At 39.1% G+C, this 18815-nt stretch overlaps 1 protein-coding gene and 1 pseudogene across 1 annotated transcript in view; one reads left to right on the top strand and one right to left on the bottom strand.

Annotated features, from left to right (window-relative positions):
- BCKDHB (branched chain keto acid dehydrogenase E1 subunit beta) overlaps window positions 1–18815 on the top strand; it is a 225551-nt gene that overhangs the window by 20432 nt on the left and 186304 nt on the right. The gene's annotated exons all lie outside the window — the stretch shown is intronic.
- On the bottom strand, window positions 8327–9480 carry LOC102478369 (putative deoxyribonuclease TATDN1; annotated as a pseudogene).

An 18815-nucleotide genomic window follows, 5' to 3' on the forward strand; every position in this document is an offset into this window, starting at 1 on the left:
AGTTAAGTTGCTGCAGTCATTCATGGTTTAACTTTTCTTGTAGCAATATGGTCCCATCATTATTTTTATCCTACCTTCATTGCCTTCTAAATAATCTCCATCTTCCAAGGAGGTACAGGATCAGAGACTCTGCATCATTTTTTCTTTCTTTAAAAAAATTTTTTCCCTGTTGGGGCCAGCAATTGGTGTGGAGGTTAAGGTGGCTTGATCCCACATGTGCAACTGTGTGGTTTGAGCTCCAGATCCATTGGCTCGAAAAACATGCCTGTTATGTGTTTGTGCATGCCCAAATCCTGAGAAGAACATGATGAAGAAGGGGTTGTGGCATGGTCATCCTCCTGAGGGGGGAGGGATGATTTCTGAATTTTCTCTCTTTCTCTTGGGTGAGCACATACACCCTATAGCACAAACTAAAAAAGAAAATCCCTAACCAAAAAAAACTTTATTCATGATACAGCTTGTGTGCACACACATGTGAGGGAGAGAGAGAAAGAAAGAGAAAGAGAGAGAGCTATAGTACCCTTCATAGGATCTGGTCACACAGTAATCCCCTTCCTGAAGTAATCCCCTTCCTGTTGGATCCTGGGTGCTTGCACACATACCTGACATGTTTAAGGTCACCAGGCTGGGAATTTGAACCATGCTTGCTGTGTGGGATCCTATTTATCTTGAACAGCTCATTATCCCTATGAATGGAGCTGACCTGGCATGGTTCATTTTGAAAGTTGTACCTAGGTGCATAACTTTCAATGGGAAAATAGTACAATGGAGCAGGATTTCCTTGCTCAGTTTTATTTTTGCAGGTCCTATTTTGTATCTATTATTTGTATGTAATATGTCTCTAATTTCTGTTGAACTGCTCAAAGATTAGGCCCAATTATTAGCATTTGGTGTATTTGCCTTCCAGATCACATGGGTCCATTTTTCTCTTTTGAGTCCCTCTTGTGGAGGCTTTAGTGATTAGCTGGTCATTGTCCTGTCTGACTTTTTGCAGTTGTAAGTGGACTGAGCTCCATACTCTGGAGGATGGCCAAAAAGAAAAGGAAAAACAACAAAGGGGAAAGGGGACTGAAGAGGTCTCTGTTGATGCTGTAATGACTTCTGTGATCAATGCTTTTGCTAACATTATGGTTTAAGAGGTGCTTGAGGAAACTTGAATCTTCATCAGCTCCCAGCCTGCTTCATCCATACATCAAATCTAAGTACAGACAATGGACTTGCTATAAAAATATATGTTTAAGCTCTCCTGTTGGAACTTTCCAACTGGAATAATTCTCCTAGACTCTTTCTATATAGATATTCTGGAAGCTCTACTGCCTGGCAACTCTCTTTTATTTGTTTGGGTCGGTTTTACAGTGTCTAAAGAATTAGAAGATTGCCACTCAAAATAGCCCTGGTTCCATTCATCCATATGATGGGATTGCTGGGCCAACTGCTTACAAGTAGTGAAGGGTTACAAAGGCAGTAATGACCTAAGTATACTTGGTAGAAAGACTGGCATTGACTAGTGGCAGGCACAGGAGGAAGCCAGAAATAACTAAAGTTTCCGATGAGTAGAAAACATATCACCAGGCTTTGTGAAGTAGAAGGTACTTCTTAAGGTTACTTGGGTTATTTTTTCTGGCTATAGAGACTAATTTATTAGCCCTACTGAACTTGCTGGAGATGCCGTCCTAGGGAGATTGCTGCCTTCCAGCTGTGCGTGTGTGTATATGGAGTAAGTTCAGTTCTTGCTAAGTTACCTTTGTTTGTGTGTGTACATATGTGGGATACTTATTTGGAACAGGTCTCAGAGAACTACAAAAGTGCTTCCTAACCTTGCCCAGATGTGATAATACTGATGTCTAGGTCGCATCTCAGAGATTCCAGGTTGCTCATATGTGGTATGGCCAGGGTATTGGCTATAACCTGGTGGTTTTTTTATTTTTTATTTTTTATTTTTGCTTATAGGGTGTGTGCACTCATCAGACAGAGACAGAGACAGAGAGAGGGAAAGTGAGAAATCACCCGGAGGGGATTGGCTATGCCATAGTCCCTTCTCTTTCAGTCTCCACTTGAGATTTTGGGCACATATGTACATGTGTCTGATGTGATTTTCAAGCCACTGGGTCAGATGTGAACCCTGGTTGAACATGTGGGAATCCAGTACTTTGACCACCACACCACCTGGTGGCCACAGGTATTGGAGTTTTAAAGGGTCCCCAGGTGGTTTGTCAGTATAAAGTTTGAGAACTATGCTTTAGAAAGAATTAAAATATTTAATATGTGATCCTGCCTTTAAAAAAAATCACAGTATAGATATGTCAAAGTATAATTACATGGTAAGTAAAACAACAGTGCAAGAATGAAAAAACAGGGATCAGCAGATGGCGTAATGGTTACATTGCTGTACTCCCATATAGTCGATCGTGGTTCATGTCCTGGCAGCTTAAAACTCACACCAGGCGCATGTGTGTGCATGCCCAAAATCCTAAGAGAAGAATAGAGGAGAAGAGATTGCAGTATGGGCACCCCCCCGGGGGGTGATTTCTCACTTTCTGTCTCTTTGTCTCTCTATCTCTCTGGTGAGCACATGAGCTCTATCACCCTATAGCAACATCTCTTTATATATATATATATAAAGAGAAGAAAAAAATAGTAAAAGAACTATGCAAGAAATGCCTGTAACTTTGCTTTAAAAATTTATGCTTTGGGACCAGCAGTTAGCATAATGACTATGTTGCTGGACTCCCACGTAGTCAACCGTGGTTCGAATCCCAGACACAGTGGCTTAACCTCACGCCGGGCACTTGTGCGTGCGTGCCCAAGATCCCAAAAGGAAAATGGAGGAGAAGGGATTGCAGTGTGGCCATCCCCCCTGGGGGGTGATTTCTCGCTTTCTGTCTCTCTGTCTCTGTCTGTCTGGCGAGCGCACACGCCCTATAGCAAAAACCTCTCAAAAAAAATTTATGCTATAATTTAAATGGCAGAGGGTGAATTAAATTGTACTGAGTTTTGACAGAAAATGGCAACTAAGACTTCAAGAAAAAGAGAAAGTTGAACATAGGTATCTACTTTTGATTGCTTTCCAAACTCTACTAAAATGTCAAGGGCAACCTTTTTATTTTTTAAGGTTTTTGCTATAGGACACGTGCCCTCACCAGAGAGAGAACATGAGAGGGAAAGTGAAAAATCACCAACCAGAGTGGATGGCCACGCCACAAACCCTTCTCCTCTATTCTCCTCCTGGGCTTTTGGGCACACACAAACATGTACATGGTGTGATTTTCAAGCTGCCAGATCTGGAACTCAAACTGTGATCAACCATGTGAAAGTCTAGCACTTTAGCGACCATGTCACCTGCTGGCCCCATGGGATTTTTTAAAAAAAAAGAATTATTTTAACTTTACTTATTTATTTACTTACTTTAATTTGACCAGAGAGGGACAGAACAAGAGAGAGAGGGGGAAAGTGAGGAAGCAAGCCATCAGATCCAGGACTTGAACCACAGTCAGTCATGTGGGAGTCCAGTGCCCTTAACCACCACGTCACCTGCCTGACCCCAAGATATTCTTTTTAAAGGCCTAAGTCAATAAGGTTGGGGAGTATGGGAATGGAGATAATATGAACAAGATACTAGAAGCTGGAAGGTAAAGGACTTACTAGACTTAGAAAAACAATGAAATCGGACAATGGTGCAGTCAAGAATCAGCTGGTTTACATCAGAGAATTACCCAAAGACTCAGGAATTGGCAACATCAAGTACCTTTGGAAACAGGTAGGAAAGGGATGGGGCTCTAGAATGAGAAGTGGTCGAAAGTCTTTAAGAAGTTCTCAGATCTCCATCTTCCCTCCCACCACCTGGCAGAATGCTAGAGGTTAATTCTCCTTGGAAAGGGTAACATATACCTAGATGCAAGGAAGACTAGGAAACGTAGTCTTACTCTGGGAGAGTTGCTCAGCTAAAACTCTGCTGTTTTGTTTTGTTTTTGTTTTTACTGTGGAGGAAGAGGAGAATGGATATTGGGAGACAGTTGCTACTGAGCTTATATGCACAGGTTTTTGCTACATTAGGATAATATTGATAATGATGGTGATAATAATAGTGGTATCAAACTCTTTCAGTGCTTAGCACTGTTCTAATAGCTTTGCATATATTAACTCACAGAACCCTTAGAGTTTTGTGAAGTTAGTTCTGTTATTATGCTACTTTGCACACATGGAAACTGAGGCACTCAGAAGGTGAGTAATCTCCCCAAGGCTTCACAACTAGGACCCGGCCTGAGAAATCACTTTTCCGTGATTAAATCTGACATTGTGATTAAGTATCAGAGGAACCTGACTTCTAATTAATGTTGTTCATTATATTGGGTGATTTTACTGGTATAGGTGCTTGATTAATGTAAAGAGTCATTGCTAGTTTTATAAAAACTGTTTTATGTTCATATGTGTTCAAGTAACCTTAGAATGCAAATAATTTATTACTTTTTTCTGTTTAATTTGTATACTATGAATATTGTCATAGAAAGTGGTGAGTGGAGAGCTAGCTCCTGTGTCCCTGTGGCTAAGGGAGCTGGTTCCCACCTGGCAATCTGTGTTTGAAATCCTAGCCCTGATGACTAGGAATACACGTGTGTGTGTGTGTGTGTGTGTGTGTGTGTCCCAAATCCCCACGGAATGGAGAAATGGAGAAGAGATTGCAGTGTGACCACACCCAGAGGGGTGCTTTGTCCCTCTCTGTCTCTCCCTGGTAAGCACACATGCCCTCTGATGAATTTTTAAAAAATATTTATTTATTTATTTATTTTTTAAATTAAATAATTTTCATTTGACCAGAGAAAGACAGACACACAAAGAGAAGGAAAGTGAGAAAGAAAGCTGAACCATGGTTGGCCATGTGGGAGTGTCCAGCACCTTAACCACCATGCCACCTACTGGCCCACCCTCTGATGAATTTAAAGAAAAAGAGAAAGTGGTGAATGGAATAGCTAAATTGGTAATTTAGATCATAACTCTGGCCACAGTTGGGGTTACTGAGAGCAGAGGTAGGGAGACCAGGATGACTGCTTAGTCCGGGGTTTTTAGACTTCAGCCACGTCAGAAGAACCTGGAAGGCTACTGAATCACAGACTGTGGGACCCCAGCCTCAGGATTTCTGAAGGCTCTGGGTTCCAACATGGCTGATGGTGATTTGAGTCCTGGACCTGGCAGCTTGCTTTCTCACTTTCCCTCTTCCTCTCTCTTTCTGGTCAAATTAAAAAATAATAACAATAAATAAAATTAAATAATTATTTAGAAAAGAAAATAAAATCATGCTGGGTACCCTTGCATGCATGTCCTAAATCCTAAAACAACACTGGAGATTGAGATGTGATCATCTTCCTTGGGGGATGATTTCTCACGTTCCCTCTCCCTATGTCTCTTTGGTAAGCTCTATATACACATCCTATAGCAAAAACCAAAAAAAAAAAAAAAAAAGTTTGATCCATTTCACATTGCCAATATTATAATTATTAAAACTATGTTCACTATTTAAAGCCAAAAATATATATATATTTTTTTCTTTAACTTCCAGCAAGTCTCCAAATGTAGTGGCCCTGGAGATAGACTGAAGCATTTCTGTTGAGTTTGGTGGTTAGGAGGCCATTGGTGACTTGCTGTAGATGTAAATAAAGCAATTTTCATGGAAAAGTGGGGGCAGAAGTAGATTAGAGGATTTTCTACGTATTAGAAATACTAAGATTCTCTAATATTAGATGGTTTTCTCTTAGTATGGTTCCTACTGTCTCTGTTGTAGGTCATGTCCTCAATACTTTTGACCTGAATGATTGTATTTGTTGTGACTTTGTTGTCACTATCCTTCCCAGTCATATACATCTGTAAGATTAATTTTCTTTAATCACAACATGTTCTTGCTTAAAATTTTTGCCACATTTAATAGTAAAGTCCAATTTTCTTAGCTTAGTATTCAAGATCATATGGCTTCGGCTTTTGTTTCCAGCGCCAGTCTCTCACCCCAATTTCTAGACCATATCCACACTACTCACCAGTTTCCCTTGTGCTTCTCTGCCTTTCTCATTCTGTCTCTGCCCTTTAGAGAGCTCTCCCTTTGCTTTGAATCCAGCCTGCACTTACAGACTCTGCACATCTTCCTCACAGCCTTTGCCATTGAGGAGTAACTTCTCTGCACGGTTCTCATCTGCTTCCGTTCAGCACTGCATCTACAACTCATTGTGCTCATTTCCTGCCATGCATTTATCACAGTCGTGATTCAGCTTTATATCTCCCATGAAGCCCATAATAGTGCCAAATGCAAAAACTGGCTGAGTGAATGGAAGAATGGGAAGCTAGCTGTCAGTTAGTGCAGATAAAGGAAATGAAGTAATGATTCATTAAACTGACACAGTAAGTGTGTTGCATATCAGTGAATAACTTCTAGTAGAATTTTCTAAAGTTGCTGTGAGCTAGGGCTTAAGGGACCTCTTTGAAGTACAGTTGGTCAATTCTGTTACCTTTGTAAACTTGATCAGGAATCTTTTTTATTCGATATAATTCTTGGTTTTCAGCTGTGTCTTAGGTATTTCAGTGAACTGAATACTGCCCTTAATGTATGTGAAACGTCATTATGCTAGGGCTAGCAAGTGGAATAGCAGTTATGGTGCTGGACTCCCGTGTGGTGGACCACAGTTTGAGTCCTGACCCAAGTGGCTTGAAACTCATGCCAGACACTTGCATGTGCATACCCAAAACCCCAAACAGAGAATGAAGAAGGCATTGCGGTGTGGCCATCTTCCTTGGGGAGTGATTTCCCACTTTCTGTCTCTCTGTCTCTCTGGTAAACACACGTGCTCTATAGCAGAAACAAAAACAACAATAACAAAAACTCTCAGAAAAAAAAGTCACTATGCTATTTCATGCTGTATTTGACAATTTGACAAACTTTTTAAGCATTGCTGGGATGACACATGCATATGTATGTTTTTTATTTATTTTAGACATTTTTAGTGCATGTAATAATTGTCCATACATGTGAGGGATATAGTGTGATTTTATAGTACAGGAATACAGTGTATTATGAGTCATTTGGGATAATTAGCATACCCCTCATCTCAGCCATTTGTCATTACTCATGTTAGGAACATTCAAGGAATTCTGTTTTTAGGTTTTTGAGAAACCTCCACACTGTTTTCCATAATGGCTATACTATTAAATTATATTCCCAACTGTGAAAAAGAGAGTTCCTTTTTATGCATCCTCATTAGTGTATGTTATTTTTGAATTTTCATTAATAGCCATTCTAACTGGGCAGAGATGATATTGTGACTTTTTTTTGTTGTTGTTGTTGTTGTTGGAGAGGTTTTTGCTACAGGGTGCATGCGCTCGCCAGAAAGACAGAGACAGGGACCAGCAGTTAGCGTAAGGAAAGGCTATGTCGCTGGACTCCCATGTAGTTGACTATGGTTTGAGTCCCAGACCGAGTGGCTTAAACTCACGCTGGGCGTGTGTGCATGTGTGCCCAAGATCCTGACAGGAGAATGGAGGAGATAGGATTGCGGCGTGGCCATCCCCCCCAGGGGGTAATTTCTCATTTTCTGTCTCACTGTCTTTCTCTGTCTCTCTGGTGAGTGCACGCGCCCTATAGCAAAAAAAATACCTCTCAAAAAAAAAAAAGGACAGAGAGAAAGCGAGAAATCACCTCCCATGGGGGATGGTCATGCCACAATCCTTTCTCCTCCAGTCTCCTCTCAGGGTCTTTGGCACGCATGCACATGTGCCTGGCTTGAGTTTAAGCCACCGGGTCTGGGACTCGAACCACGGTCGGCTACATGGGAGTTCAGCAGCATAGCCATTATGCTAACTGCTGGTCCAGAACTGCTGGTACTGATACTGTGATTTTTAAAAAAATCTCAAATGCAAATTCTTCTTTAAAATAATATTTTTGTATTTTTTGATTTACATATAATCCTTATACATCGTTGTGGGGCACAGTATGGCTTTTCAAAGCATATACACAGCGTATAATAAATCAAAGATATAAAGATAGTCATGCTCTTCAACATTCATCGCGTTCTGTTATGAACATTTGAAGTTTGCTCTGCTGTGTTTTTGGATTTTGTCACTTATATTCTTTACTGTGGTACAATGGCTATAATCTGCCATTGCTTACATGCACTCTCCTGTCTTTTAACTGATTTATACTCATCCCCTATTTTCTCCATCCAGCTTCTAGTATCTATTAATCCACTCTCTACATCCTTTTTCTTTTTCAGAGAATTTCTTTTTTGAAACTTTCAGTTTTACATGAAATTTTATATACATGGTAGAAAATAGAAGATTTTCTATCAGGTTACATAGCAGGAGAAAATATTTTAATGGTGTTGTTATATAGTGTAGTGGCTTACGCTTTTGTATTCTCCTCTCTTACAGCTGACATTTTCTCCAGTATTTAAGTTATATGGCAGCATTCATTTTGATCTCTTAAACAGTGTCCATTTTCCACTTCTTTTTAGAAGGAAATGCAGTTTTTCGATCTAGCATGTGTACTTTTGACTCCGCGCCTATGTGCATGAGTCTTAATTATTACTTTTTCACTAGGTATTGACTTCAAAACTCCCAAGATAGCTTCAGTTTTTAGTGAGCAACCATTAAATGCTATATAATTATCCTAGTCAATCAAAGAGCTTCTGCTTCCTTGGTATGATCAAATTAATGCACCATTCCATCAACACACCAATCTCTATTTCTTCTCATTATTTGAAAAAATTCAGCATGTGAGTTTCACCAATGAAGAAACATTGGTAATTTTGTTTGTTCTGACAGTTCAAATTGTTTTTCAAAATATCCAAGCTGAGTATCTTTGGGACAAAACTGCAATCTTTTAAAATTGAATCCACGTGGGACCAGCAGTTGGTATAATGGCTATGTCGCTGGACTCCCACGTAGTCAACCGCAGTTCGCGTCCCGGACCCGGTGGCTTAAAACTCATGCCGGGCGCATGTGCGTGCGTGCCAAAGACCCTGAGAGGAGAATGGAGGAGAAGGGATTGCAGCGTGGCCATCCTCCCTGGGGGTTGATTTCTTGCTTTCTATCTCTCTCTCTCTCTGGTGAGTGCATGCGCCCTATAGCAAAAATCTCAAAAAAAAAAAATTGAGTCCACGTTCCCCTATTGCTACAACTTTCCCCTTATTGTTTTATCAAGATTTAGCAACTCCATTAAGTAAAGATCCAGGATATTCTTTCTAAATTCACTGTGTCTTATAGGATGACATCCATCTGTACTGAAACACTTATCATTTGTTCATACCAAATGCAGTACTTCTTTACTGTATTGTAGATTTCTACCTGTAATCATAAACTTTTCAATACCAATCTGGGCAGCTCTCTCTATTACATCCTGTAAGTCATTTTGATGCTTTTGATCCCTCCCTTGCCCTCATAAATTCCTCTTAACATACAGTCTGTCAAGTTGATACCTATCTTGATGAACTTGAAGTGACTCATGACAGCAGCCATGACTCCTCCCGACTGTAAGCAGTACACTCTCTACTTCTGTGCTCTTAACTTTTTTTTTTTGGAGAGATTTTCGCTATAGGGCATGTGCGCTCGCCAGACAGAGAGAGACATAGAGACGGAAAGTGAGAAACCACCCCCTAGGGTGGATGGTCATGCCGCAATCCCTTCTCCTCCATTCTCCTCTCGGGATCTTGGGCACGCACGCACACGTGCCTGGCGTGAGTTTTAAGCCACCGGGTCTGGGACGCGAACCGCGGTCGACTATGTGGGAGTCCAGCAACATAGCCATTACGCTAACTGCTGGTTCCCATGTGCTCTTAACTTTTTATAAAGGAGGATACTTACTATTTATCAAGGAAGAACATACAGTATTTGTCTTTCTTAGTTTGACTCACATTTCTTAGCATTTATCTTCCAAGTTTATCCATTTTGTCTAAATGACAGGAACTTTTTTTAATGGCTGAATAGTATTCCATTGTTTATATATGCCATATTTCATTATTCATTCATCAGTCATTAGACACTTAGGCTGATTCCTTACCTCAGCTGTTGTGAATAATGTTGCAGTAAACATGGATGTATATATATTTCTTCGACAGATTGCTTTCCTACCCTTTGGGAATCTCATGGTGGTTTCTATCTTAATTTTCATAATAACTAGTGATGTTGAACATATGTTTGTTGGTTACTTTTTTTTGGTAGACGTTTTTTGCTATAGGGCATGTGCCAGAGGATGGAGAGAGACAGAGAGACAGAAAGTGAGAAATCACCCCCCAGCGGGGATGGCCATGCCACAATCCCTTCTCCATTCTCCTCTCAGGATCTTGGGCATGCACGCACACACGTCCAGTGTGTCTTTAAGCCACTGGGTCCAGGACTTGAACCACGGTTGACTACATGGGAGTCCAGTGACATAGCCATTATGTCAACTGCTGATCCCTACCATTTGGAGTTTATTTTTATATATGGTGAGAGATATAGGTCTAGAATAACTCTTTTCCATGTGGATGTCCAGCTGTCCTTTTTTTTTTTTCTTTACACCACCATTTATTGAAGAGATTGTCTTTCTCCCAGTGGATATTCTTGGCACATTTGTTGAAAATTAACTGGCTATACATATGTGGATTTATTTATGCATTCTGTTCTATTCCACTGGACTACGTGTCTTTGTTGTTGTTGCTAGTTACATGTTGCTTCATTACTATGACCTTAAACTACGTTTTGAAATCTAGTAGTATGATGCCTCCAACTTCGTTGTTCCCTCCAGATTGCTTTGGCTATTCAGCATTGTTAGGATTTAGATGATGGCTTCGCCCCCAAAGTTTTATGTTCTGGAATTTAATGTTCAGAAGTGGTGAAAGCTCATGAGAAGTGACTGATCATTGTGTCTGCATCTTGAGGCAACAATATTGTGAATAGACTAATGATGTCTTGAGAGACCCCGGTGAATTCTCCCCTTTCTGGGGAAGGGATTAGCCTGCAGCAGTCTTTTTCTCTCTGTATGTGCCTGTCATCCTTGTGCTTCTGTTGGCCATTTTGTAGACCGGCTGGATGCTAGGTCTATATGTAAGATCATATTAACTGCAATTGGGGACAATTTGACTTCTTCCTTTTATCTTGGGTGCTCTTGATTTCTTTCTCTTTCCTAATTACTCTGGCTGGAACTGTCAGTTAGTGTATGGAGTAATAGTGGTGAAAGTGGACATCACTGTCTTGTTCCAGTTCTTATAGGAAACACTTTCAGCTCTCCTCTACTCCTACTTTTTTCATTTTAGCTAATGGCTTGTCAATTGTGTTTATCTTTTCCAAAAAACAACTTTTTTTCCATTGATATTTTATATATTGTTTTCTCCCCCTTTGGTCTCAAGTTTATTTCTTCTCTTATCTTTGATATTTTTTTCTTTCTGATAATTTCGGGATTTATTTCTTCATGTTTTTCTACTTCTTTGAGGTGGATTACTAGATTGTTTACTGGAATTTTTACATTTATTCATTTATTTGTTATTATTTTTAAAAATGAAGGCATTTATTGCTATAGACTTCTCTCATAGCTTTTACTGTATCCCATACATTATGGTATGTTATGTTTTCAGAAAATCTTTAATTTCCATCTTGATTTCTTGTTTAGCCCAGTAGTCATTCAGGAGCATATTATCTAGTTTTCATGTGTATGTTTCCCAGTGTTTCTTTTGTTAATGATTTCTAGTTTCACCCCATTGTGGTCAGCAAAGATACTGAGTATGATTTGTGTGTTTTTATTTTTTGAGGTTTGTTTTCTAACATAGTTTATATTGGACAGTGATCCATGTGCCAATGAGAAATAGCTATTTTTGTTGAATGGAATGTTCTGTAAATGCTGATTACATTCATTTGGTTTATAATGCAGATTAAGTCTGATGTTTCTTTATTAATTTTCTAGATATCTGGATGATCTATACAATGCGGCGAGGGGATGTTGAAGTCTGCAGTGGATATTGTATTAGCATTTATTTTTCCTTTTTGCTCTAGTTATAATCATTTTATAATTAGTGCTTCTGTTTGAGTGCATGTATATCCACAATTCTTATGTCTTGTTGAATCAATCCCTTTAGCATTCTATAATTGCCTTCTTTTAAAAAAATTAATTAATTTATTTTTACATTTTATCACATGTCTTTACAGTATACATTTCTTTTTCTAACATAAATATCATAGATGTCAGTCAAGGCAAAGATATTACTATACACGTTATTATCAGCAAATAGAGTCTCATTTTTTGTCAATTAAGTATACTTTTTACCTGTTTTTTTCCTTCCCCCTCCTCCCTCCCTTCCATACTAAACTCTTTTTTTCCACATTTTATTGATTAACAAAAGATCTTAAAGTATGGACAAAGCTAGAATCAAGTGACAAATGCACTGTAATTTTCTTCTGAAACATTTTTTTTTCTCTCTATCTCCCCCTTTACTATAGAGAAGTATAAACTAACTTATTTGCAAACAAAGAAAAAAATAGGTTTATCTCACTTTGGTCTATTATTTGCACAAAGTCCCATAAGAATTCAATTTTCTGATGCAAGGCAATGGGTACTATTGTATTATTGAACTTGTGCAAATAAGCATTCTGCCACAAATAAGAATGCTCACAAATATTTTTCAGTTGCAAAGGGATCAGGAAGGGAGAAAAGTTTATGTTTCAACTTAAAAAATTCTTTTTTTTTAACAAATTGCTGAACCCAACAAGTATAATGGCCTTCTTTAATTCTTTTTAAAGTTTTTGAATGGAAGTCTATTTTATCTAATATCAGTATTGCTCTTTCTGCTTTCTTTTGGAGTCTATTTGAGTGAGGTATCTTTTTCCATTCTTTCATTTTCAGTCATGTGTGCCTTTATAGGTGAAATGAGTTTCTTATTGTCAGCATATAGTTGAGTTTGTTTTCTTATCCATTTAACCAGTGTATATCTTTTCAATGGGGGAGTTAATCTGTTTCCTTTTTTTCCTATTTAATTTTATTTATCCATTTATTTTCATTAGACTAGAGAGGGACAGAGAGAGAGAGTAGGTTTGTTTTCTAACATAGTTTATATTGGACAGTGATCCATGTGCCAATGAGAAATAGCTATTTTTGTTGAATGGAATGTTCTGTAAATGCTGATTACATTCATTTGGTTTATAATGCAGATTAAGTCTGATGTTTCTTTATTAATTTTCTAGATATCTGGATGATCTATACAATGCGGCGAGGGGATGTTGAAGTCTGCAGTGGATATTGTATTAGCATTTATTTTTCCTTTTTGCTCTAGTTATAATCATTTTATAATTAGTGCTTCTGTTTGAGTGCATGTATATCCACAATTCTTATGTCTTGTTGAATCAATCCCTTTAGCATTCTATAATTGCCTTCTTTTAAAAAAATTAATTAATTTATTTTTACATTTTATCACATGTCTTTACAGTATACATTTCTTTTTCTAACATAAATATCATAGATGTCAGTCAAGGCAAAGATATTACTATACACGTTATTATCAGCAAATAGAGTCTCATTTTTTGTCAATTAAGTATACTTTTTACCTGTTTTTTTCCTTCCCCCTCCTCCCTCCCTTCCATACTAAACTCTTTTTTTCCACATTTTATTGATTAACAAAAGATCTTAAAGTATGGACAAAGCTAGAATCAAGTGACAAATGCACTGTAATTTTCTTCTGAAACATTTTTTTTTCTCTCTATCTCCCCCTTTACTATAGAGAAGTATAAACTAACTTATTTGCAAACAAAGAAAAAAATAGGTTTATCTCACTTTGGTCTATTATTTGCACAAAGTCCCATAAGAATTCAATTTTCTGATGCAAGGCAATGGGTACTATTGTATTATTGAACTTGTGCAAATAAGCATTCTGCCACAAATAAGAATGCTCACAAATATTTTTCAGTTGCAAAGGGATCAGGAAGGGAGAAAAGTTTATGTTTCAACTTAAAAAATTCTTTTTTTTTAACAAATTGCTGAACCCAACAAGTATAATGGCCTTCTTTAATTCTTTTTAAAGTTTTTGAATGGAAGTCTATTTTATCTAATATCAGTATTGCTCTTTCTGCTTTCTTTTGGAGTCTATTTGAGTGAGGTATCTTTTTCCATTCTTTCATTTTCAGTCATGTGTGCCTTTATAGGTGAAATGAGTTTCTTATTGTCAGCATATAGTTGAGTTTGTTTTCTTATCCATTTAACCAGTGTATATCTTTTCAATGGGGGAGTTAATCTGTTTCCTTTTTTTCCTATTTAATTTTATTTATCCATTTATTTTCATTAGACTAGAGAGGGACAGAGAGAGAGAGTATGAGAAAGTAAGCCACCAGGTCTGGGACCTGAATCATGGGAATGGTGGGATCCAGTACCCTAATCACCACTGGTCCCCTCTGTTTACATTTAAGGTTGTTGTAGATAGATAAGAATTTACTTATGTTATTTTGTCAAGTGTTTTTTGGTTGTTTATGTACTTATTTTCTTTCCTGCTTTTTATTAGTGGTGTTTATGCTTTGATGATTTGTTGTGGTAATAGGGTTGATTCCTTTCTATTCCTTATTCATGTATCTAGTCTACCTGCACATTTTGTACTTTCTTCTTTTTTTTAATGTTGGTAATATTCCACTTTTGTTTTCAGATAGGACTCAGTTAAAGGTTCTTATAAGACTGATCTAGTGAAGGTGAATGCCCTCAGTTCTAGCTTGTCTGAGAAAGACTTTTTTGCTATAGGGCGCATGCACTCGCCAGAAAGACAGAGAGATAGAAAGCGAGAAATCACCCTCCATGGGGGGATGGCCATGCCGCAATCCCTTTTCCAGTCTTCTCTCCAGATCTTGGGCACTCATGCACATGTGCTCGGCGTGAGTTTAAGCCACCGGGTCCGGGACTCAAACCACGGTCGGCTACATGGGAGTTCAGCGACATAGCCATTACACTAACTGCTGGTCCCTCTCCTTCTGTTCTGAAGGATAGGTTTGCTGGATATAGTATTCTTGGTTGGAATCTTTTTTTGTTTGTTTGTTTTTAAGTATTTGGAATGTATCATTCTGTTTTCTCTGGGCCTGCATAGTTTCTATTGAGAGATCTACTGTTATCTGATGAATTTTTCATTATATGTAACTTGGTGCTTTTCTCTTGCTGCTTTCAAAATTCTTTATCTCTGGGAACCAGCAGTTAGCGTAATGGCTATGTCGCTGGACTCCCACGTAGTCGACCATGGTTCGCGTCCCGGACCCGGTGGCTTAAAACTCATGCCGGGTGCGTGTGCGTGCGTGCCCAAGATCCCGAGAGGAGAATGGAGGAGAAGGGATTGCAGCGTGACAATCCCCCCTGGGGGGGTGATTTCTCACTTTTTGTCTCTATGTCTCTCTCTATCTGGCGAGTGCACATGCCCTATAGCGAGAAAAAAACCTCTTCAAAAAAAAAATTCTTTATCTCTGACTTTTGACATTTTTATCACAATATGACTTGGTTAATATCTCTTTGGGTCGAGTCTGTTTGGAGATCTTTGGGTTTAGTCTCTTTGGATATTTATGTCTCATTTAATACTTGGGAAATTTTTGTCTATTAGTTTATTAAATAAGTTTTCAGTTCCTATCTTTTTCTCTTCTTCTTCTGGAATGCCTATGATGGGAATGTCTGTTTGCTTTATGGTTTTTCATAAATCCCATGGGCTAACTTCATTCTTTTTCATTCTTTTTTCTGTTCCATCTCCCCTGATTGGATGATTTTAAGGATTTATCTTCCAGGTCTGAGATGATTTCTTTTGCTTGTTCTAATCTGATGTTGAAGCTCTCTGTTGTATTTCAAATTTTATTTATTGTATGTTTCACTTTAAGGATTTCTATTTGATTTCTTTTTATGATTTCCATCTTTGTTGAATGACCATTTTTGGTTTTGTATTGTTTTTCTAATTTTATGGAATTGCCTATTAGTATTTTGCCGTATTGTGTTGAGTTTCTTTAGAATAAAAATTTGGAATTCTTTTTTACACATTTCAAGAATTCTCATTCTTATTCTGGGAGAATTTTTGTGTTTCTTTAGAGGTGTTAAGGTTCTTTGCTTTTTTACATTTGTTAAGTCCCTATGTTGACATATACCCATCTATTAACATAGTTGCCTTTTCTAATTTTTAGGGATAGCTTCATAAGTGGAAAGTTTTTTCTTGGGAATGTGTCTTTTAACGCTGATTAGATAGGGGTTTTGATTTTGAGTTGGTGTAGTAGTGTAGCAGGTTATCTTCTGTTGTATTTACTGACCATGGTGACTGGGGATACCTAAGTGTTCTAGACTTTGACTGTTTGTAGTAGTAGTAGTGCAGTTTTGCTGGATGTGGGGATTACCAAGTGAGCCACTTGGCCTTAGGACATGGGAGGGCTGAGAGTGCTAGTCTCTTTAGGGAGCCTGCCAACTCCAGCAGTGGAGAGGGAAAACTGGGCCCTACCATTGCATAGTGTTGGGCTCAGTACTGATCAGAAGTGCAGGCAGTCAAGTCTAGAGGACTTCCACAGTGGAGAAGGTGTCCATGTACTCAAGCTGAAGTGCATATCAGACTTGGCACCTGTCTCTAGCAGAGTCCTGCAGCTCCTGGAGAGTTACTGCAGAAGGCTGGGCCCTTGCTCTGTAGCTGCTGCATGAGCTAGCCCCAGGGCTGTGGTGGCTGAGGCTGGAGGGCCTCCACATGAAGCAGGGGCTTATATGCTCAAGCAGCCAAGTGGACTGGGCCCAGGGCAAGCAAGGGGATATGTGGATGCAGAGGGTGGAGGACCCCTTCTTGGGACTTGAGCCTCTCAAGGGGCTTAACTTCACAGCTCCTGTACTCAAACTACAGTGTAAACTGGGCTTAAAGGAAGCCAAGGGCTATGGAGTTAGAGGCTAGAGGACACCTAAGGGGGAGGGACTGTGTGCTCAAGCTATGTGAGCTGAACCCATCACAAATTGGAGGCTGTGGGGACAGAGGCTGAAGGGTCCCTCAGGGGTCAGGGGCCATGTACTAGGGCTGTGGTTTGAGCTAGATTCAGCAGGGTATTCCTGTGTTCGTATACCTATTCCTCAGAGCAGTCCTTTAACTGCACTGGTGCATATTTCACTTCAGCAGTTGCTCTGTTTTCAAAATGGCATAGATTTGTTCCTTAGAGCAGTTCTTCTGCGGTACTGGACCACCTATGTTCTGAGTAAATAATGTTATGTTGGCTTGGGTGCTAGGGTCATGGCCTTACCATTCAGTCCAGCTGGCATGGACATTGCTGCCGCCCATGTAGGCTTGGGATTTCAATGGGTTCTCAGAGATTTGAAGATGTGTGGGATGTTGGTCTCTGGGACAAGTTCCACTCCAGCTTTGTTCCCAAAATGGTGGTACTTAGAAGCAGCTCAGTTGCCAGGAGTTGGGTTTAACCAGGGTGAGATCCTTCTCACCCTGTGAGAAGGTGTCATGCAGCCCTGTGGATCTCAGGAACTTCCTTTCACTTGGCCTGGGTCATGCAGAGTGTTGGACTCCCAAGCAGCTAGGAGTGCCATCCATGGGGTATCAGATGCTGTTAGGGATCTCTTGTCACCATTTCCCAGCAAAGAGGTGTTTCCACTGATTTCAGCCTGCTGATCTCAGCTGGATGGGTGTTTTGTTCTCTTTCTATGCTGTTTCTCTTCATTTTGTTTCAGAAAACTTAAGATTTTTTTTGATGTTTCAAGTGTTCTTCTTTGATGAAAATTCCAGTCAAAATGTATCTCAGTAATTACTGTTTTATGATTTTGTTGCAGAGGAGAAGAGTGCTGGGTGTTTCCATTGGCCATTTTAAATTTTTTTATTTTTAAAAATTTTTAGTTTTAGCTATAAAGCACATGCACTTGCCAGAGAGCGACACATAGAAGGATAGGAATAGGAGTGAGAAGTATCCCCCATGGGAGGATAGCCGTGCTACAATCCCTTCTCTGTTTTCCTTTCAGGATTTTGGGTATGCATGTGCCACCAGAGTGTTTTTCAAGCTGCTGGGTCTGGGACTTTTAATTGTGAGGTCAGCCATGTGGGATCCGGCTGTCTTAATCACTACACCACCAGGTGGTCTCCCATTGGCCATCTTAATCACCTCTTCTATGTGTGTATGTTTTTACACATGAATTCACACATATTTATCTAAGATTAATGTGGGCTGACTATGCTTTCTACATATTAGTCAAATGGATTAATAGGTTCACTAGATAAATTAAATTCTATTGATGAGCTTTCTGAGTGTACTGTTATTTATCAGAGTATGGAGAAAAACAGTGTTGTACACAAGTAATTAGATTGTAGAAGTGATGTGTGGGACATATTGGTTATAATTGATTTTAGAAACATCTAGAGCTAGTGTAAGGGATATGATGTTATAAATCATAAAAATGATAAAACATTCAGATTTAGAATAACATAAAATAATTTGATTTTCAAAAGTAACCTCTCCCCTCCCCCCTGGCTAAACACCAATCATCTGGGGCTTTAACTGTCTTACTTTTGGAACCATGTTAAAGATTGGAATTACATGTTTAGCTCTGCCTGTATTTGGGCCTTAAGATAGTTGCTATAGGGACCAGCAGCTGGTGTAATGGCTATGTTGCTGGAACCCCATGTAGCTGACCATGGTTTGAGTCCTGGACCCAGTGGCTTGAACTCACGCCAGGCGTGTGTGCATGAATACCCAAGATCCTGAGTAGAGAATGAAGGAGAAGGGATTGTGGTGTGGCCATTCCCCCTGGGGGGTGATTTATTGCTTTCAGTTTCTTTCTGGTGAGCACACATGCTCTATAGCAAACACCTCTCAAAAAAAAAAAAAAAAAAAAGACACAACAA

This window comes from Tupaia chinensis, unplaced genomic scaffold (genome assembly GCF_000334495.1).
Source record: "Tupaia chinensis unplaced genomic scaffold, TupChi_1.0 Scaffold000097_1, whole genome shotgun sequence".
Classification (NCBI taxonomy): Eukaryota; Metazoa; Chordata; class Mammalia; order Scandentia; family Tupaiidae; genus Tupaia; species Tupaia belangeri.